General features: G+C 53.6%; 1 protein-coding gene across 3 annotated transcripts in view; it reads right to left on the bottom strand.

The window, feature by feature from the left end:
• PAK6 (p21 (RAC1) activated kinase 6) overlaps nucleotides 1–21861 on the bottom strand; it is a 39655-nt gene extending 17794 nt beyond the window's left edge. Inside the window, exons 1-3 of one of the 3 annotated variants that reach the window (XM_027553511.1) lie at nucleotides 21061–21861; nucleotides 20231–20309; nucleotides 10429–10546 (exon numbers count right to left, since the gene is read on the bottom strand). The gene's annotated coding sequence lies outside the window, so the exon portion shown is untranslated. Of the gene's footprint in view, nucleotides 1–10428; nucleotides 10547–11032; nucleotides 11452–20230; nucleotides 20310–21060 lie in introns of those variants that run through there. The other 2 variants (XM_027553512.1, XM_027553513.1) reach the window with 2 other exon arrangements.
• Nucleotides 21862–22481: the final 620 nt, after the last annotated feature.

The following is a 22481-nucleotide window of genomic DNA, read 5'->3' as shown; positions in this document are numbered from 1 at the left end:
TAGAGCAATGGAAATAAAAACAAAAGTAAACAAGTGGGACCTGATTAAACTTAAAAGCTTTTGCACAGCAAAGGAAACTATAAGCAAGGTAAAAAGACAACTCTCAGAATGAGAGAAAATAATAGCAAATGAAACATCTGACAAAGGTTTAATTTCCAAAATACACAAGCAGCTCATACAACTCAATACCAGAAAAACAAACAACCCAATCAAAAAGTGGGGAAAAGGCCTAAACAGACATTTCTCCAAAGAAGACCTACAAATGGCTAACAAACACATGAAAAGATGCTCAACATCACTCATTATTAGCGAAATGCAAATCAAAATGACAATGAGATATCACCCCACTGGTCAGAATGGCCATCATCAAAAAGTCTACAAACAATAAATGCTGGAGAGGGTGTGGAGAAAAGGGAATGTTCTTGCGCTGTTGGTAGGAATGTAAATTGATACAGCCACTATGGAAGATGGTATGGAGATTCCTTAAAAAAACTAGGAATAAAACCACCATATGACCCAGCAATCCCACTCCTAGGCATATACCCTGAGAAAACCAAAATTGAAAAAGACACACGTATCCCATTGTTCACTGCAGCACTATTTACAATAGCTAGAACATGGAAGCAACCTAGGTGTCCATCGACAGATGAATGGATAAAGAAGCTGTGGTACGTATACACAATGGAATATTACTCAGCCATAATAAGGAACACCTTTGAGTCAGTTCAAATGGGGTGGATGAACCTAGAACCTATTAAACAGTGAAGTAAGTCAGAAACAGAAAGATAAATATTGTATTCTAATGCATATATATGGAATCTAGAAAAGTGGTACTGAAGAATTTACTTACAGTGCAGCAATGCCGAAATAGACACAGAGAATAGACTTATAGACATGGGGAGAGGGGAGGTGGGGTGAGATGTATGGAAAGAATAACATGGAAACTTACATTACCACATGTAAAATAGATAGCTGATGGGAATTTGCTGTATGGCTAACAAACTCAAACAGGGGCTCTGTAGAGGGGTGGGATGGGGAGGGAGATGGGAGGGAAGTCCAAAGGGAGGGGATATATGTATACCTATGGCTGATTCAAAGAATAGCAAGAAGAGATAAGAAAGCCTTCTTCAGCGTTCAATGAAAAGAAATAGAGGAAAACAACAGAATGGGAAAGACTAGAGATTTCTTCAAGAAAATCAGAGATACCAAAGAAACATTTCATGCAAAGATGGGCTCGATAAAGGACAGAAATGGTATGGACCTAACAGAAGCAGAAGATATTAAGAAGAGATGGCAAGAATACACAGAAGAACTGTACAAAAAAGATCTTCATGACCCAGATAATCACGATGGTGTGATCACTGACCTAGAGCCAGACATCCTGGAATGTGAAGTCCAGTGGGCCTTAGAAAGCATCACTACGAACAAAGCTAGTGGAGGTGATGGAATTCCAGTTGAGCTCTTTCAAATCCTGAAAGATGATACTGTGAAAGTGCTGCACTCAATATGCCAGCAAATTTGGAAAACTCAGCAGTGGCCACAGGACTGGAAAAGGTCAGTTTTCATTCCAATCCCAAAGAAAGGCAATGCCAAAGAATGCTCAAACTACCACACAATTGCACTCATCTCACACACTAGTAAAGTAATGCTCAAAATTCTCCAAGCCAGGCTTCAGCAATATGTGAACCGTGAACATCCTGATGTTCAAGCTGGTTTTAGAAAAGGAAGAGGAACCAGAGATCAAATTGCCAATATCCACTGGATCATGGAAAAAGCAAGAGAGTTCCAGAAAAACATCTGTTTCTGCTTTATTGACTATGCCAAAGCCTTTGACTGTGTGGATCACAGTAAACTGGAAAATTCTGAAAGAGATGGGAATACCAGACCACCTGACCTGCCTCTTGAGAAATCTGTATGCAGGTCAGGAAGCAACAGTTAGAACTGGACATGGAACAACAGACTGGTTCCAAATAGGAAAAGGAGTACGTCAAGGCTGTATATTGTCACCCTGTTTATTTAACTTATATGCAGAGTACATCATGAGAAACGCTGGACTGGAAGAAACACAAGCTGGAATCAAGATTGCCGGGAGAAATATCAATAACCTCAGATATGCAGATGACACCACCCTTATGGCAGAAAGTGAAGAGGAACTCAGAAGCCTCTTGATGAAAGTGAAAGTGGAGAGTGAAAAAGTTGGCTTAAAGCTCAACATTCAGAAAATGAAGATCATGGCATCCGGTCCCATCACTTCATGTGAAATGGATCGGGAAACAGTGGAAACAGTGTCAGACTTTATTTTTCTGGGCTCCAAAATCACTACAGATGGTGACTGCAGCCATGAAATTAAAAGACGCTTACTCCTTAGAAGGAAAGTTATGACCAACCTAGATAGCATATTCAAAGGCAGAGACATTACTTTGCCAACAAAGGTTCGTCTAGTCAAGGCTCTGGTTTTTCCTGTGGTCATGTATGGATGTGAGAGTTGGACTGTGAAGAAGGCTGAGTGCCAAAGAATTGATGCTTTTGAACTGTGGTGTTGGAGAAGACTCTTGAGAGTCCCTTGGACTGCAAGGAGATCCAACCAGTCCTTTCTGAAGGAGACCAGCCCTGGGATTTCTTTGGAAAGAATGATGCTAAAGCTGAAACTCCAGTACTTTGGCCACGTCATGCGAAGAGTTGACTCATTGGAAAAGACTCTGATGCTGGGAGGGATTGGGGGCAAGAGGAGAAGGGGACGACAGAGGATGAGATGGCTGGATGGCATCAGTAACTCAATGGACGTGAGTCTGAGTGAACTCCGGGAGTTGGTGATGGACAAGGAGGCCTGGCGTGCTGCGATTCATGGGGTCGCAAAGAGTCGGACACGACTGAGTGACTGATCTGATCTGATCTGATCTGATGGCTGATTCAGGTTGAGGTTTGACAGAAAACAACAAAATTCTGTAAAGCAACTATCCTTCAATTAAAAAAAAAGAAATTGACAAACTGATTCTAAAATGTACAGAGAAATTAAGAATCAGGAATAGCCAAGACAGTCTTGAACAAGAACAAAGTTAGAGAGTTACGTTACTAGATATCAAGACTGATTATAAAGCTACCATAATTAATGCAGTGTGGAACTGGCACACAGATTGATGAGTCGACCAGTGGAACAGAAGAGAGCATCCAGAAATAGACTCACTCACATAAGGTCATTTAATTTACGACAGAGGTGACAGTGCAATATGGTGGGAACTGAAGGTCTTTTCCATAAATGTAGCTGAAGCAATTAGATATTCATATGAAAAAAGAAGAACCCGGAAAAACGAATTCGTATCATATCCCCAAACTAACTGGCTCTAAATGTGAAAGGTAAAATAATAAAGTGATGGTAGGGGGTTGGAGGGGGAAACCTATAGTCTGGCCATCCCCTGCCCTAGGTCTGCTGTAAGTGACTATGGGGGCCTCTCCTGGAGGCCCTGACCTGCTGGGGCCCAAACCTGTCCCTACCCATGGGTCCCAAGGACAAATTAAACCTCCAAGGTTTTCTTTGTCCAAAGCAGGCCTAGGTTAGCAATAGTAATTTCTTTCTAAAGATTTCACAAGGATTTTTGTAAAGATTTTACAAAGATTAATTTGTAAATGCAGTATGAACACAATGACTGTCTGAAGGGAAATGTAGCAAAATATTCATTATCGTTGCATTTGACTGCTGGGGCCCCAGGTGATTTCCTCCTACTCCATCTTTGTACTCTTCTGAATTTTCCGTAAAGACAATGGGCTGCTTTTTAAGTCGCTTCAGTCATGTCCAACTCTGTGCGACCCCATAGATGGCAGCCCACCAGGCGCCCCCATCTCTGGGAATCTCCAGGCAAGAACACTGGAATGGGTTGCCATTTCCTTCTCCAATGCATGAAAGTGAAAAGTCAAAGTGATGTTGCTCAGTCGTGTCCGACTCTTAGCGACCTCATGGACTGCAGCCTACCGTGCTCCTCCGTCCATGGGATTTTCCAGGCAAGAGTACTGGAGTGGGGTGCCATTGCCTTCTCCGAAAGAAAACAACATATTTTTAAATAAAGAAGAGTGATCCCTAAGGACTGAGTTCCTAAGAGATAAGCACCCACTTAAGTTTCTGATGTGGCCAGGTCACTGGGTATCCATCACCTGAGTGCCTCTCTCCAGTTCTGTGTCCTAGACACACACACGAATGCCCAGACAGGGGCCCTCCCTTGCCATTCCTAGGTCTCCATCTTCCACGAAGTTTCCCACCTTCTGACAAGCCCAGGAGTCCCTGGGCTGAGGGAGGGCGGGTGCTGAGTCAGCCTTGAGGTTAAATCAAACCAGGCCACGCCCACGTTTAAAACTGTCACCCAGCAGCTCCAGCGCTTTGAGTCCACACCCCAGTGGAAGAGCTCTCCTTAAAGAAGATACTCTGGAGGGGGACGCAGGAAGAAGGGTACTGTCCCCTCAGAGAGCCAGTCCCGGCCTTGCCTCCTGCCCAGCCTGACAGAAACTATGTGGGCTTCAGTGGCGGAAGAAAGTGGGCAGAGGCAGGGCGCCCGCTCTGGTTCAGGGTGAACTCCGCTGCCCCGGCCCCTCCCTTCTGGTCTGACACCTCGCCAGACCAGGGGAGGGAGGGGTTAGGAGTCTTCCTTAGGCTGGGATGCGTTTCTAGCCCGAGGAATGCTTTGCACATTCCTCTTCTGAATGGCCAAGGAAGTCACCATCCAGCCAGCAGGCTGGCCCATGACTGGGTGGGAGAAGAATGACCATCGCCAGAGAGGGGAGGGAAGGGGAGGGGAAGGGAGAGGAGGGGAGAGCCCTGCCCCAACCAGTCTGAGAAGGAAGCTCTGGGCACACCTCCTGAGGCGGCTGCTCCCTCCAGTGCAAGCCGAGCCTGGCACTTGGGGAGCCGGTCAGCTCCTGGCAGAGCCTTCTGGAGGAAGAGCTGCCACACCCAGTAACACTGAGGGTGGAGTTGGTGGGAGAGTTCAGGGAGCCACAGGCCCGGGTCACTGAGGGGTGGGACTCTCATGTCAGAGGAGCAGGAGACTGCAGAGAGAAAGGGAAGTAACTTTTCTTGAACACCTACTATGTGTTAGGCACTTTCCAAGCACCAACTAATTGAATCCTCACAACAACCCTGGGAGGCAGGCATTATTATTATCATCTGCAAATCCAGATGGGGTTCAGGGAGGCTGAATAACTTGCCCAGGGTCCCAGAACCAGGAAATGACCGAGTTGGGGTTTGAACCCAGATCTGATTCCCAAGTCCTGCTCCATCCACCATGCCCACCCGGAAGGACTCGGGCTGTTGTTAGTCTCCTTCCCAGAGGTCTCTGTGAACAGGAAGGGGCCTGCACAGCCTGTGTAGAAGGGGGTGGGCCAGGGCCCGCTTCCTCAACCAAGATTGCTGGGTTCTTTCCTGTTCTGATCTGTGAGTCAGAGGCCAAGGGAGATGGGTGCTGTCCTGACTTGTAAGCTGACCCTTACTTTGGAACCAGGATTTGTTTTTGTTTTGCTTTGCAATGGTGGCGGTGCGGGTGTTCTAAAGAGCTCGCCTTGGCAGCTGTGATGCAGGGCCTGGCACATGTGAAAAGACTGCAGAAATAGCAGGAGAGTATTTTCTCCAGCACAGGTCACGTCCCCTCAGTAGGGTCTCAGCCTAAAGTCAGGCAACTGGCAAGCCTGGCTCAAGGAGGGTGGGCAGAGCTTTGTGGCTGATACTAGGGTTCTATGGTGACGGGTGTGAGGGGCGGTCGGGTGGTGGAGCCCCTGGACTAGGGGCTGTGGCTCAGCTGGTCCGGGGTCCATAACAGGGACGGCAGACAGCTGCACTGGGTGGGTCACTCTCTCAAGCTGCTCTTCCTCTGAGTGAGGAGACATCCGTCTGCCAGGCCTGGGGTGCCAGCACCACCAACCCACCAACCCAAGGCAGAGCCACGAAGGCATGAGTCTGCGCTTAAACCACAAAGCAGAGCACAGGCTTCCCAGTGAGCACTGCCATTTGAGGCAGACCCTGGGGAGTGAAACTGCCCGCTCCAGATGTGCTCCAAGACTGCCTTCCTGCCAGAAGTCCTCTTGGGATGTAACTCTGGGGCCCGTCTAGAGCCAGTGTCAACTGTTTTCTTAACCCTTGGTCTCTGCTTTTCACCAGAAGAGCTGGTGTCCAATGTGGCTGCCTCACCCCCAGACCTGGCTTCCAGTGGGCTCTGGTTGTTCCCATATGTTGAATTCTTTTCAAGGAAAGGATACTACTCCCACTGAAGGGATTCACAAGAGCACACTACAGGCTGGGAAGGTGCTTTCCAGAAAGCGAGCCTGAAGGAGTTTGCAGCCACTTGTAGGGAACAGGATTTAGTTGGCTATATAAGCTTTGGGATGTTGTAAGCTCTCTGTTAGGATGAGGCTGGTGGGATTCCCCTCCACCTACAGACGACTGGGAAAAGAGATGGCAACTGCCCCCGGGGCCCCACTCCCTCCGAGGGCTAGGGAGTGAGAGTGGGGTGCACACTTAGACCCCGTGAGGGAGGCCTGGGGCTGGTTTTGTCAGGGCTGTGTGCTGGCTCAGCGTGGACCGGGGTGTGCAGTCCCTAAGTTCTGCTTGTGATCCTGACCCCCTCTTCCATTCTAGGACTCAGCATTTCTGGAGGTGATAGGGGAATGGATTTATTCACCTCTGCCAGCTTCTCTAGGTACAGTGAGGCGAGAAACACCATCTGTCCCAGTTGGAGGGGCCGTTTGGGGTATTTTTAGTAATCATCCCTCAGGGAGTGCCTGGTGTAAGCACCAGGCTCTGGGCTGAGCATTTCACACACAGAATCCTCGCCACAAGCCCGTGAGATGGGCCTATTATTGTACCCATTCTGCAGATGAGGAAGCCCTTGCTCAGAGATTGATCTGCTCCAGTGAAGCAGCCAAGAAGGGAAAGATCTCTGTCAATTGGACCCAGACCCTGATGTGAATGCAGCTGCAGTCAGCTGTCACCTCCTACCACCCCACCCGTGTCATTCTCAGAGTCACGCAAGAGGCTCTGTGACCTGGAGGAGAGGTAAGGCCCTGAGTCCTAGAGCATGTACAAAGGCGCCCCACTGCTGCCTCCGTCCAGCCACAGAAGGGCCTACGGGGGACCTTGTTACCTCCAGAGCTGGGCCCTTCACCCTGAGGTCTGCTGCCCGGCCTCTTCATCATGCTCTGTGGGAACTGTCACCCCCCCCAACCCTTCCATGACAAGGAATGTGCCTCACCAGCCCCCTGGTTGAGAATACCCTGGACAGAAGCCAGTCTTTCACTGGAGTATTCTCATCCGTCAGCAAGATTATTCTCAAAATTTTATAAAATTGTATTATTCGTTCATTTATTCAATAAATTTCATTTGTTGGGCATCTGCTCTGCTCAAGGCTCTGGGGATCGTGGTGAACAAAACAGAATCCTTGCTCTTGTGCGTTTAGCTGGCTTTTCCAAATAGATGTTGCTAGTCCCCTGACCTGCACGGCCTGCCTGTAGGACTTGCTGGGGTCTGGCTTCCCCTGAGCCCCTGCCTCATTTTCCATCCCTTGGTGGCATTCTCTGTAGGAGCTTGCCCACACTCTGCTGGCCTGTGCCAATGCATTCAGTGATGGGGATGTCCCCCTTCCTAAGGCCCCTGCCCTCTGTCCCCTCAGAGCTCGTCGTCCTTCGTGTAGGGCTGAGCTCTGTCCCCCCTCAGCTTACCAGGAGTCTGGGCCTCAAACTTCCCTCTGCATGTGACAAGAGAGGTGGCACCCCAGCACCCTTTCTGGTCCCTAGAAATGCACCAGGCAAAGGGCCTGAAGACAATTTCATTTGCTCTTCTGCCCAATTGTCCCCTGCAGTGTAGGTGAGTCCTAGACGCAGGCTGTGCCCCTTACTGCCCCTGCTCACAGGCTCTGAAAGATCTGCCCAGGGCGCTGTGCAGAAATGTGGACAGAGCATCCCCAGGATACAAAGCAGTACTCTGAGGTTCTTCTGCCCCACCAGAGTGGCCCAGAGAGAAGCCCAGTGTGCAGGACAGACGGCCTGTGCACAGAATGCGCCAGAATGTCTGGGTTCCCCACCCCTGGCATCCTACCCACACTACAGGTCTTAGTGAATCCCCAAGGGAAAGATAATGGGGCTGCTGTTGAAAAGAATATGATAATAAGTCTCATTCAATCACTTGTGTCAACACTCCAGCTAAATGAGAGGCCGAAGAGTCAGGCTGGTCAGCCAGGGAAGGTCAATATTGACTCAGGCCTGCCTCCTGGGCCCGGCTCCAGCCTGCAAGTGCCGTGTTGCGGTCCAGCCACAGCTCAAGCCAGAGCAGCCATCTGACCTCTGTTCACATACTTAGAATCTCAACCGCTTCCCCAGTCGGCAGTGCTGGGATTTCCTGGGCACAGGATTGTCTCCAAGGGCAGAGGGAAGCATGGCAGGGCTGCAGGCCTGGCCCCTCTTTGCTGTTCGATTTTCATCAGCTTCCACATAGACAGAGAGGCCCAAATCGTCATCACAAGCCTAGTGTGATGCCTCGCCCAAAGAACCTCCAGAGTCCCCTAGTCACAAAAAGACTGTTTTTACAGTTATTGTTTTAACTTTATCTCTATGTTGCTCCCTTCCTCACTCCAAGTTCACAAAACTGCAGTGAGATGGGCCAAACCTGTTGACTGAGTATATTTTTTAGGACGACCGGTGACCAAGGAGAGGAAGGCAGAGCCGAGAAAGGGAATCTACACATACACGTGTATTACATGCCCAGCACGTGTCAGACACTGTGATCATGACAGTGACAATTTTACAAGGTAGATTTTAAGAGCTAAGTCTACAGGTGGAGGAACTGAGGCTTAGAGGGAAGTCATTGTCTGAGATGGTGAGTGTGCAGCTAGGATTCAAGACCAACTCCCAAGCTCTTCCACGATGCCTGATACACCCGGAAAAGCCAACTGACCTGCCCCAGATCACACAGCTCCTCTAGGCAGAGGTAGGACCAGAAGCCTCAAGCCAGAGTCTCTCTCTGGCCCAGTCTGCACTGGTGGTAACAGCATGTCCAGAGTCACCTATGAACAGGTGAAGCCCTGCAAGGCTTCACAGAGCATGCTGTTGTTTCTGCCTCCAAAGCCAATTCCCTTCCAGAAATGCCCCTGCCCAGGGGCGCCTCACTACCCACCCTCCACAGACCCTCGGCCTTGACTCTATTCCCACTGCTTGGCTCTAACATCCTCCACAGTCTCTTGCCACACAGCCAGACCATTCTTCAAGTTCTCCAAGAGAGGGCTCAGGTGGCTTAACCTTTTCCAAAACTGGAGGCAAGGCAGGTAGGCTCCTGCTGGGGCTGTCCTCCTGTATCAATTATTATTGTCACTTCACCAGCTGCCTTGTGAGGAAGACATGATCACCCCCATGTTATAGATAACTACATTAAAGTTAGGAGAGAAACAAAGTAACTTGCCTAAGGAATCAAAGGCAAGTCAGACTTTGAACCCAGCTCTTTCTGAGTTCCAAATGCTGTGCCCGCCACTGCAGTCCTACATATGACTGGGAAGAGCTCACAGCAGAACTCACACCATGGGCTTCCCTGGTGGTCCAGTGGCTGGGAATCCACCTTGCAATGCAGGAGACACAGGTTCAATCCCTGATCTGGGAAGACCCCGCATGTCACAGAGAAACTAAGCCCATGTGTCACAACTATTAAACCCATATTCTAGAGCCCTCAAGCCATAACTACTTAAGCCCACACCCCCTTGAGCCTGTGCTTGGACAAGAGAAGCCACCGCAGTGAGAAACCCACACACCACGATGAAGGGTAGTCCCTGCTTTCTGTAAGTAGAAAAAGCCTGAGTGCAGCAACAAAGTCAACAAATAAATAAATATATCTTTAAAAAAAAAAAACCACACACACCAGAATGAGGCAAGGTAGAGAAAATGCAGCCTACACACTGGAAATCTTCATGTCTTGGCCCTTGGTGTCCTCAGCGGCATCTCCCTCCCAATTGGAATCCACTCACTGGGTGTGGGTGAAGTTGGAGAGATTTTAGCAGGTTGGAGAGCTGGGGAGTGATCTGGCAGGCTGGGATATGCGGACAAGCACCTCTGGCTGGGGCTCTTTCCTGACCTACTCAGCCCAAAGGCTGGGCCTGCTTCACTCCTCCTGTTTGGGAACCTCTTTCCCAAACGAGAATTCAGTGCACTGGCCTTGGTGACATTGCCTCTCCCCAGACAGGCATCAGACCTGGGCCAGGAACAAGGGCGGGCCATTTGAAGCCCTGTGCCTGCTGCGGGTGCAGGCGGTTGAAGTAACAATGCACGCCCACTAAGGACTGGGAGGGACCACTGCCTAACAGTACCGAAAACGAGCCAGCACAGGAGGGCCACCTGCCTGCCCACTGTCCCAGCCTCTGCCTCCCGCAGATCCCGAGAAGTCCCCTGGACACCCTTCCGGGGCTCACTCACCTCTGGGCCGCCTTCCCGGCCTCTTCTTTCTCCCAACTCCTCACTCTTTAGAGGGCAGAGCTTTCAGGCACCGAGGAAGGGGAAGGCCTGACACCTTCCAGGGCCAGTCCTCCGAGGCCTGGGTGTAAACAGATCAGAAATTCATTGTGACCGAGGTAGTAAGTATCCCCGCAGATTTTGCGACTGGCCGGAATTCAAAGGCTTCGGAACCGCCCCCCATCCCCCTCTGCCCGGCCTCCGACTGAGCCACCTTCTCAGGTGCGAGGGCAGGCGGCGGGCTCCCCGCGGAGCGCACGGGGACGGGGGGCGGTAGGCTCAGCGCTCCCTCTGGCCGCCTAGCTCCGACCCAGCGCGGCCGCCGGCCCCGCCTCGCCAGCACTAGCGAGGCGCTCTCTGGACGAAGCCCGCCCCCGCCAGCCTGGGCGCGAGCGCCGGGCGCACAAGCGGAGGGAGGTCGGCTCCCGGCGCAGCCGAGTCCCCTCTGCCCGCGCCGGCGGCCCCGCACTTCGGGGAAGGAAAACCCGGGGACCCGAAGCCTCGCGCGCGGGGAGGCCGGTCCCCGCCCCGGCGGGGCTCACAGCCCCTTGGCGGTCAGGACACCCACCTGCCGAGCGGGAAGCCCCCAGAGCTCTCCGAAAGGCCGCGGCAGTCCGGCCCACCCTCCGCCGGGAGGCGCCGGGAACGACGAGGAGAGGCCGGGCTTACATGTTTGTGCCGCGCCGGCTTCACCTGCCCGGAGTTTGATTTCGGGGTGTGGCCTCAGGTAGGACGCGGCGAACGCAGAGCCCGGGAGAAGTCGCCGAGGCGTGCAGGGGCAGCGGCCAGGGGGCCTCTTCTCCCGAGGAGCGCCCTTCTGCTCAACGCATTTTCCCTGGCCGCTCGGCTCCAGCGGCGGCCAGCCCTTTGCCTTCCTGTACTGGTCCCGGCCGCTGCCTACCGTGACCTATACATTTCCCTTCGGACCCTGGGCTGCCGCGTAGAGGACCGACCTGGACTGTCCACTGAACGCCTCTCTGTAATTAACTCCCTGATTTGCATTGAAGACGCACGCCCAGGCGGCGTGTACCCACCCCCCACCCGCACACCGTGGAGCGCCCTGAAACCTGCCACCTTGGCCTGTCCTGTCCCATCGGGACATGGTCCCACGACTGCCTTGGGGTAGCCCCCTTGTGTGGGCAGGAAAGCGGAAATTATAGAGATCCCAATGCCTTTGTCAGATCTTGCTCAGTTTTGAGAACCCTCTGGTCTCAGGATTGTAGGGAACCTCTGTGGAAAGAAAGCTTCCGGGAGCCCTGGATCCCCACCCCACCCCCAGCCCCACCCCCGCCAAACAGAGGAGAAGATATGGTTCTAGAGCCAGTATCTCCTAGTTGTCCCCAGCAGTGCCCTGGCGGGGGGTTAGGATGGCTATCCCAAGTGGCTCACTCTGGGCTGCCCTTTGCCCTGCCCCTGGATTGGAGGATGGTTTGTCCTGTGTTTATATGTGTGGGAGAAGGGCAGGGGCCATCTGTCTCTTCCCTAAACAAGGAAGTGAGAAGACTCCTGCTGTCCTTGGGTCCAGAGAGAGGGCTGTGTCCAACTGAATATCCAGGGGATTCTAGCTTAGAAATTCAGTATATCTGGACCCCAGATGGCTGCCCCCCAAAGCAGTGGCAGGCACTGGGGACAATGCAGGGATTTTCATCACTTTGAGCACCTCAAAATTTATCATTGAGGTCACTGTTGCCATGTACAGTTTTGCTCACTGATTCTTCAGACATCGTGCAATTTATGAATAAAGAATCTGCATTTTAGGCTCAGTTGCTATGCACAGTTTACTGTAGGCTCCCACCAAACACAGCTGAGATGGCCAGTGGGAATTCATCACTCCAAACAGGCCTGCACCCTGTCTGGCTGCATGTCCGTCCTTAGCCTCCCTGGGGAAGGCATGGTGATGCCAGGTGGACAGGCTGGCTATGGGAAGCTGGTTGTGCTGGGTGGGAGAAGGAGGGAGAGGGGAAAATGGTTGTTGAGGATTTGAAATGAAGCAGGAACCAAAGCTAGAATGAAATGCATTACACCATTGAACCTAGAATCAACACCCTAAATTATTTTTTTAATTGACACACACGAATTATTTTCTTTTAATTAAAATACCTTATATACCAAAACCACAGTTCTAAGCAGGACTTTTGAACTGTTAAGCTACACTAAAGTGTGAACATTATAGTATTATCAGAAATGAACTGGTATTTAATTTGGTTGGATCCAGGCTTGGGTATCCCAGAAAGGCTACAAGCCAAGTCCCATCCTTACCCCATAGGGAGAAAGTCTAGGGAAACTTGGGGGGCCTCTCATCTTTGAGATCTTTGGGGCCTTAAGAGAGACAGGACTCCTACTTAAGTAAGACTGACTGAGAAAGTAATGAATCCCCCATCTCTGGAGGTATTCAAGAAGCAGATAAAATCTGTCAGATGTGCTAGAGTAAAGGTTCCCATAGTGAATACCAGACTAGACTAGGGGGCCTCTTGGGCCCATCATAGCTCCACATTTCTGCGCTTCCAGGTGGGGTACAGATGGGTCTTCTGCGGTGGGTTGGATGACCCTCTGCTTATCTGGATGGCTGGGAGGTACAGAATGGATCCTGAGTGAGTAACTTCTGTGTGCAACTCTCTCCACTTCCCCATCTTCCTCTCATCCACTCCCAACTCAGCCCTGCCCAGGAGGAGGAGGCAGAATAACAGTGCCGGAAGTGGCGGGGACAGTCTAGGGACAGCTTCTTCTCCAGCATCTACAAGCCTCCTTCTGGCCTATTGTCAGGTTGCCACCCCAAGCACAGGGAGAGGGCCCAGGCACACCCTCCTTTGAAGAGCCTTGGCAGCTGGCATAGGCCTTCTGGTCGAGGGAGTTGTCCATGTACTGCCATTCCACAGATTGGGCAGGAGTGCTGGACTAGGGCACTGAAAGCTGGCATTTCCCCATGGGCTGTGGTTCTCAGAGCCCTACCAGCTCTGGGGCACTGGTCAACCAGCCTGGTCTGGGAGGGTGTCAGGGAGGGCACATGGGCAGGGCAGGCACTCCCTGGCTCTCAGCCTGTGGCTGTCAGGGCCTGTTGAAACATCTGAGCTGAGAACCCGGGTTAGGGCCAAGGAGGAGAGATACAGATCAACTTGTGGTTTGGAAACACAAACACATTATCTTTCCCGGGCACCTTTCTGCTCCGTGACTCGAAAAGCTTCCTCAGGGTCCTTTCTCTGGGTGACTGCCCTTCTCTAATAATAATGCCTACCGATTATTGAATGCTTCTGATGGGCCAGGCCCCATGCTAAGCTATTTACACATATCATCACTCAAGTCTTCACAACAACCCTGAGACAGAAGGACTGTACTGTTGTTATTCTCATTTTATGGATGAGGAAACAGATGAGGCCCAGACTGGTTAAGCAGCCGGCTCAGGGTCTTGTAGTTACTGAGTGGTGGAGCCAGAATTTCAACCCAAGAGTATCTGTCCCCAGTCCATTCTTATAACTCAGTACTGCTCAGAGTTCTCTGGTTGCAGACTGTCAGATATGATTGACCATGCGGGGTCAGGTCCATGGCAGCAGTCGGTTGGAGAGGCACTGGTAATTTGCCTCTTGGTGCTGGCCCTGACTACCACCCAGGAAGGGCAAGTCATGTGACACAGAGAAGTGTGTGGGGTAATCTCTCCTCCATTTCTGGTGAGGGGATGAGGAACCCCACATGGCCCTGGGTACGAGGGGCAGAGAGGGCCTCAGTTTCTGCCATCTCTTACTGAGTCATGAGCCAGCACTCTGCTTGAAATCCCTGCATCAAGCCATCTGTCCTTCACAGACCCAGAATGTGCCAGGTACCCTCAGGCCACATGGGGAGGTGGGGCCTTGCACCTGCTTGCTACCTGGCTGGAGAAACCCCTTGGGGCCGGCCTCTAGGAGGAGTAGCAGCCCATTCACCCTGAGCCCCTAGTCTGAGGAGAGGAGGCATTCTTTGGAGAAGATCTCTTCCTCCCCTTCTCGTGTAGGCTGCCTGCGCCTGTCCCTTCCTGCTCTTGGGGTGGTCTGGATCAGTGCCCCTCACCCTGATAAAACTATCCATCTCTCTCCTGATGGACCTGGGAGGCAACCTCTGAGGGTTTGGGAGAATGAATTGAGAAAGCTGAGGTTGCCAAACCCTTGGGGTCTTCAGGCAGGAGGGAGGTTGAATCTAGCCACAGAGACCATGAGTTCCGACAGGATCGGAGCCCTTCTGCCTTTCTAGACTTCCAGCTTGTCTCAGCATTAGTTTCTTGATGTGTATAAGGGGGGAGAGGGTTCCCTTCTTAGGGGGATTCCCTGATGGCTCAGTGGGTAAAGAATATGCTTGCAATGCAGGAGACACAGGAGACATGGGTTTGATCCCTAGGTCCGGAAGACCCCCTGAAGTAGGAAATGGCCACCCACTCCAGTATTCTTGCCTGGGAAATGCCATGGACAGAGAACTCTGGAGGCCTACAGTCCATAGGGGAGCAAAGAGTCTGACATAGCTGAGCAACTGAGCATGCATACATGTACCCTTCTTCCTCGGGAAGATGGTAGAATAATGAGGTCTAGAGCATTGGGGTACAGGGGCCTCAAAGGACCAGCATCCCCAAACAGGGTGAGAGTTCTTGGCTCTTGGCCCTCACAGCTGCTGAAGGGTCCAAGGAGAAAACACCCCTCCCACACATCATGTATGCACAAGCTGCCACTGGGAGCAATGGAGCCCAGTTTAGTGCACCACCAGGGCAGAATCCCAGGGTTCTTCCAGGAGACCTAGATACTAAATCACTCCAAATCCCAGAGAGAGAACCCCAGCCCCATCTGGCAGCACCACCGGGGCCCAGTTAGGTTTGGGGAAAGTCCATAGGACTCCCCTGCCTGGTCACTGCCACTCTGCACCTCAGCTGAAGGAAATGACCACACCCTGCCTTTCCTCAAGCATGCATCTGTACTGGGCTTCCTTTGCCAACTAGAATACATAGGCCCATCTTCTCTAAATGAAAGTTGACACTGAGGCTGAGCTTCCTGAAAGTCCCAAAGGGACCTGGTGACCTGGACGAATCACCCAGATGCAGGGGCCACTGTCCACCCACCTCAAGGGGCTGGAGCAGGGTCAGGGTAGACTGCAGCACCCTTCCTGGGTACATGGGGGCATGAGCTACCCTGGAGCGGGTGGCACCAGAAAGAGCCACCTCTGTGCTAAGGACACTCATTTTAGAGACATGATGAATTCCTTTAATATCTTCTCACTATGATCACTTTGCAGCCCCTGCTCTTAATGGGCTCCAAAGTTCCATCCAAATGTCTGTTGTTGGCAGTTTAGTTCTCTAGCTGGCATTTTTGCTGGCAGAACTAACAGCTGGAAGCTTCCTGAATGGAAACCCTTCATTGTCATTTCCTTTCTCCCAGGAACCTCCAGGAGCTGCCCCCAGTCTAAGGTCAGGGCAGGGTTCTGATGGGCACCCATGTCCTGGAGCCAAGGGCCTGACTTTCAGGAAGGACAAGTGAGTTGGAGCAGCAGAAGGCTTGTGCTCCAAGTAGGTATGAACTCCGGCCAGATCCAGGGAAGGAAAGAGTGAGGAAGCATGATGTTGGCTGCCTAAGCCACATCTACAACCTTCTGGGGGACACCTTAGCTCTAAATGCACGAAGGTCACAGACTCTGGCCCATGTGGCCTCTTGGGAGCATTAACCATCTTGCTATAAAGCTTGGGGCACTCCACCTTCTGCATCCGCCTTGGGTCAGTGTGAGAACATGACTTGCCACTTGGCTGGGCTGGGCTATGCTTAGAGGGTGCTAGGATGGGGTGTGGGCAGACAGCTACCATCATCTGTTCTCAGGGTGTTTCATTCTTTAGTCTCCGGACCACACCTCAACCGCCCTGGGAGGGCCTGTGGGACCTTTATGTGAACACTGACATGAAGGGTCCTGGTGTGCACTGCCCTACTCGTCTCTCCTCCCAGCGGTTCTTGCTAAGAGACAGCTCCACCTCCTGTCTGACCAACCTCTCCTCTATAGGAGGCCTGCATGCTTGTTAACTCCTGGCCTTGCATTCATGTCCCTGGGTCTGAGATCTCCACCTTTCCTGATCCCTGACATGCCATCTCCCAGAAAAACCCACTATCATGGGATATAAAAGCCAGCTTGGGCCTGGTGTCAGGGAGACAAATGACAGATGACAGGCCGCCTGCTCCTGGAATCTGACCTTTGATGGTGGACGCTTAAATTCCTGCCCAGGGTCATGGCATATAACTGGGGAAAAGACCACCTGAGGCAGAGGATCTCCTGTGTGCCTCCCGGTCACAGAGTCAGCTCCAGAATCTCTTTCCTTCCTAGATGCTATCACCATTACCCTGTCCTTTGGCTTCAGACATTAACAGGCTTATGTTCAAAATAGAAAATGCTTCCTGGGACAAGTAGAGCTGAGTCTATCTATTTACAAATTAGCTGAATCTGTTTATCAGAGAGTGGCTTGGTCCAAGGAGGGGGTCAAGCCTGTCTCCTTGTGGGGAGCTGGCAAAAGAGCACAGGCTGAGCTGGGGCTCCAGGTCAAGTAAGAAGTAGGGGCTGGGGAAGTGCAGGGCCCAACCCTGTTAGGGCAGGATGCACAGAGGAGCAAGGGAACCTGTCCGGCCTCCTACTGTGTCAGGCTGGCTGCCTCTCCCAACCATTGAGTTACCTGGCAGCTCTCATCTGGCCCTGCTTGGGGGCGCCTTTACCAATGCTCCTAATGGAAAGGCTGGGACCCCCAGGCCCGAAACTGACTCTGCTGCCAGTCAGTTCTGTGATCTCAGGACCCCGCTTTCCTTCTCTGGGTTCTGTTTCACTCTGTGAAATGATAAGGGCTACGTTACACAGTTTTGGGGCTTCCCTTTGGCTTGATGCTCTACAGCGATCCATCCAGGGTGGCCAGCTCCTATCTGGGGCAGCCCTTCCCTCCTCTGCACTCCTGCCCACTGGCCTGGGATTGTGCTCTGCATGCACAGCTGGTCCCTGTCTCTCTGCACCCTCTGGGTCTTCTTGCACAACTCCCTAGGGAACCTCATTCGAAGCCGAAAGGAAATGGAGGTTGGAGGCGCCAGGCCAGGACTGAACCAGAGAACTAGTCCTCCCGGTTTTAAGGTTTTAACCCTGCCACAGCAGCAGCACTCAGGGGCGGGGTGGCGAGCAGGCAGTGGGGGCCTTGAGCAAGGTGACTGGTTCCTTGCTATTTGCCCTGCGGTGGGTGAGCGGGCTGGGCTCCTGCTGCATGGGATTCAGAGACCAGAATTGGGAACCAGCAGACCTGAGCTTCCTGGTCAGGCTTCTCTGAGCACGTGGAGCCCCTCCCCGTCCCCAGTCCTGGGCAGCCTGAGTGTGCAAGAGAACACAGCCTTGCCTCCCTCCCCCCTGCCCATTAGCCAGAGGCCTGAGGCCCCCCAAGTCTTGGTGAACTTGGGAAAACCAGAGCCATGCAGAAAGGTGTCAGCATCGCTGACCAAGCACTTCAAGGGTGAAAGGTCACCACAGAGAGCCCATGGGTGTACAAAAAGCCATCATTGTCCCTCTGTAAAGTCTCTGCCCTGCGTGGTGAGTCGTGATGAGGTTTTATAGAAAATGCTGGCCAGCGTGAGTGTCCCTTTGTTGGGGTGGGTATGTTGTCATGGAGCTGTAAGGGAACCTGTCCCCTGCCCCACCCCTTCCTGTGCTAACTACCCCCAGGGTATGAAAATCCATCCTGTTCAGCTTTCCTCTCCCCTGTCTGTTGAAGGGCTGTAAGCTCCCCAGGGCAAGGGTTCTGTCCTGCTCACTCTTCAGCACTCCCATCCCTCACCCTGTCCTGCCACCAGAGTTGGCTCCCTGCAGTCAGGCCATCTCTCCTCACTGCCTGCGAGCCAGTGAGCCAGCACAAGGGGCCAGTGGCCATCCTCCAGTGCCACCTACAGCCCACACCTCACCCAGAAAAGACAAGTCCCCTCCTTTATCCCACCCCTCACACCTCTCACCTTAGCTCCTCATGGGCCCTCGGACTGAGCTTGGAAAGGGCAGCTTCCAGGACCAGTGGGCCTGTTAATCCCAGACAGGAGGGCCAGCCCGCCTTGAGGAAGTCAGAGCTCTTCCGGATTCCGAAGCTTCCATTTTCCATGATCTAGTCCAACCTGTCGGCTAGTTCTTTTAGGGACAGGCTGCAGAGGGCCCGTTATGAGGTTTGCTAGCAAGCTTCGCACCAGCTGAGTCTCCTTCCCACTCAGGTGTGGGGGGCATCCAGCAGGAAGGACTCTGCTTCCGGCCACAGGTCAGCTTCCCCCAAGTCCTTCTGGCCTTCTGAACCCAGGACAGAGTGCACAGAGGACCTCTGGGGCCATTTGGGTGAGCAGTGTGGTCTCTCAGGGTCTGTGCCTCCTCCCTGTCCGGGCCTCCCACCCAGCCCAGCCAGCTACCACCCTGCTGGCCTGCTGTTTATCTGGTGCTCCCCAGCTGCTGCCTCTCTGCCCCTAGCCAGACACCAGATGCTGCTCAGCTCTGCATACATAGGGCACTGCCAGGCGTGGAGTGGCCTTTTCCCAGGCAGTGGGAATACCCCTCAGATGGTAATGCCACAGCTAGTAAAGACTCCCTTTTTCCTTGCCCTGGAACCAGGTATGGGGATTAAATGAGTGGGAGACACTTGTGTTCATCCTGACTCTGGTCCCTTGAGCTCCTCCAGGATAGGAGCATTCCTGGTCATTTTGGGGGATTCTGTGCAGAGTGGGTTTGCCCTGGCTGGAGGCCGCTGACCTGACTGCACCTTTCCCTGTGCCTGGCATGTTCCAGATTGCTCAGCTCACCAAGAATGTCTGTCCTTGGGGGACTGAAAGGTCCATGCAGCCCCCATCTTCCTCCCTTGTAGCCACTGGAGGGTGCATGGAGCTTTCCACCCAAATCAGGGGCTCCCAGGCCTGCTCCTGGGGCCAACTCCTCTTCACAAGGCACCCTGGTCACCAGGGCTCCCAGGTTTGTCACTCCTGAGCTGCAAAGAGGACCCCTTGCTTAGCCCAGAGGCCTTATTCTTGGCTAGGTGAGCTTCTGTGAGGCTGAGTCCCAGGCCCACCAGGCCTGGGGACCATGCAGTCCAGAGCTCATCCTCGACTTCAGAAACCTGGTTCCCACCAAAATCACTTAAGGAGAGACCCGAAGCAGGACCCTCCGACCTTGGTGTGTGATATCAGGGAAAAAGCAAACTACACCATATGAGCCTTGCTTCTTGTGGGGTGGGGTGGGGGCGGGATGTAGGGGGTCCCTAGTGCTTTATAAACTGGAGCTCAATGGGCCTGGTGTCCCTGAAGCTCTGACTAGGTCATTAACCCTGGGGCCTGCTCTCAGCCCAGCAGTCCCCTGAACTGGGCTGATGCCAAGTTTCAGAGTCAGAATCTGTGCCAAGTCAAGCTCAGCATGAGGGTGTGACTTGGATCCCAGGCCCCAGTGGATGCTCCATAAATATTTGTGGGATGAACACATGAGGGGAGTGTCCCAGAGGTGGTGGGGCCTCCCGGAGGGGCGTCCTGATGGCAGTGCGTGCACCACCCAGCAGGAAGGGGAGGTGAAGGCAGGAGCAGCGGAAACAAGCATTTCTCTCTCTGGCTGGGGAGCCAGAGGCCAGCTTGGACAGGGTTGCTTCCAAATCCATCTTGGAAGGGGGGCAGATGGGGTGGGGTGTGGGCATGGGGCTCCTGAGCCCAGAAACCCACAACTGCTGCTCCTGTTCCAGATGGTGGGCAACCTGAACACCTCGGTACCCCACCCTGCCCGGGAGCCGCAGGGACCTTACCTGAGCTGTCCTTGGCAGCTGGGCCCCGAGCTCCCCACTGCAGGCCTCCACTTGTCTCTAGCTCAGGAAGCGGCACTCCCTTCAGGAAAAGAAAAAGAAAACCTCAGTGCTTTTCTCACTCAGCTGCTTCTCCCGAAGGCTCCTGGTTGGTGTCGTCCTGCCTCTGTGGGCACACAGCCTCCTCCCTCCCGGCGGCTTACTCACCGGTGTGCTTGTGAGGCTGCCAGCTATGTGGGGGAGGTGGGGGGCCCACGCCCCTCGGCCTGACACACACCGGAGCGTGCCGTGTGGGGTCGAGGGCCCGAGGGGCTGGCCCTCTGGGTCCTGAGTATGGGGGACCGGAGCCCTGGGCAACATCATCCCCAGGGATGTCCCCAAACGAGCTCGGTGGGAGACACACTGGAGAGGGACTGAATTCCTGTAGGAAGCTGAGTGCCCAGGGCTGCCAGAAGACGGGGCAGCCCAAGCACTGTCCGGCACTCTGGGGGGTTGGTTTCCAACCTTGGCCCACTCCCTACCCTGGCATCCTGTGTGTCTCTGTCCTGTGGACTCAGTGGGTCCTGGGCCCATCTGAGCTGGAACTGCACCTCACCTGCTCAGGCCGGGTGCCTGGCATCCTTTTCAACAGCACCCATCTTGGGCAGGCCCAGTATCGGTCAGGGTGAATGGATGCTGGATCCCCCACCCCCAACTCTCACTGGCCCCCCGTGGTCTGCTCACACATTTGCTCCTCTCTCTCGTGCGCGCTCTCTCTCTCTCTCTCTCTCTCTCACACACACACACACACACACACACACACACGTGGGGCCACACCCAGCAGAGCCACCTACCTTACCCAGGCCAGCCTAAGCCAATCCAGCCTTGATCTCCAAGTGCCACTCTGACCCTAGGAGCCACTCATTTATAGAAATATCTCGTAGGAGGTGTGTTCAAAGCCGGGCAGGAGGACTCCGGTCGGCTGGACCAGACTCCCCTTCTCTCCCGACACCTCCAGAGGATAGGCCGCCTCATCACCTTATCTGCTATTGCACTTTGCCGACTGACGTCTCTCCCGGGTACCTCGGGCCCCCACGGCATCTTCCATATCCTTAGGGGGTGGCGGCAGGCTTGTGGCAGGTCCCATCTTCTGTGGAGCCCCAGGTAGGGAGGGGAGAGCTGGAAGGGGCGGGACCCAGGTGCAGCTCCAAGTTTCCAGCTCCCAAAATAATCAGATGCAAAAGGGAAGGAAGAAATCTCCAGGCCAGTGGGTGACTCAGTGCCTGTGGGCCGGCTTAGTCACCTGGATAGCTGCTCCTGGCTCCCAGCACCTCAGGCTGGGAGTGATGCCCTGCCCCCTGCAGCCGGCAGCAGCAGGCTGTCAAAGGGAGTGCGGCCACAGAGCCCCAGCTGGCCCAGGGCTCCCGGCAGGCGGGCACCGGTTTCCTCCCCAGCCGCCTGTCCCTCCTCCACCGAGAACCCCGGCTCACTTTGGGATTTCTCCATTAAATCCTCAGGCAGCGACCTGCTCGTTTGGGGCTCCGAGCTGCTCCAACGTTGCTTGGCAATTTTGATATCGTCGGGGGTTGCCATGGGGAGGAGGGTGATGTCATTGACACAAAAAAACCCCACTGAATTTACAAATCAGCTGGGGCTGGAGCTATTTATAAAAACACGTTTTTCCCTGCCTTCCTTTACTGAGGGGGAGGCGGGGGGAAGGGCTGCCTGTGCTCTCAGGGCGAGCCTCCCCCCTGCAGCCCTGGACCTCCCGGGCTCCCCACCCCCAGGGCTGCAAGACCTGGCTGCCAGGCCACAGCTGGCTGAGCCCCGCTTTTGGGGTCTCGGTTGGTTTTGCTGTGAAGAGTGAGAAAGCGGCACATAGAGGGTGCTGGGCAGCGTGGGCATCAGCTTCAGGGCTTGGCAGGGACCCTTTGTTTCCCAGCCCCTGATCTGAAGTATCGGCCTTTGCAAGTGGGTGCTTGAGCTCCCCGGGGCCAGGGAGAGCTCAGCCTTGCACAGTGCCCTCCAGGTCCCTGAATCCATCCATCCCCTCACTGGTTCTTTATCTTCTCCCAGTGCCCAAGCCCAATCTCGGCCCCCTGCTCCTCTCTCCCATACTCGCCCACGGTCCTGTTGGAAAACCATCCTATCCGTGGTTTTGACCATCAACCTGGAAATGCTCACTCCAGAGCCCAAGTCACAGCTGCCAACACGGGCACCACCTTCACCAGCCAGTTCCCACCCTAGTGCCCACTGCTGCTGATGGCCAGATGGA

Source organism: Bos indicus x Bos taurus, chromosome 10 (genome assembly GCF_003369695.1).
Source record: "Bos indicus x Bos taurus breed Angus x Brahman F1 hybrid chromosome 10, Bos_hybrid_MaternalHap_v2.0, whole genome shotgun sequence".
NCBI classification, from domain to species: domain Eukaryota; kingdom Metazoa; phylum Chordata; class Mammalia; order Artiodactyla; family Bovidae; genus Bos; species Bos indicus x Bos taurus.
The sequence above is the reverse complement of the archived record's forward strand: the minus strand, read 5'-3'. Positions and strand labels throughout refer to the sequence as shown.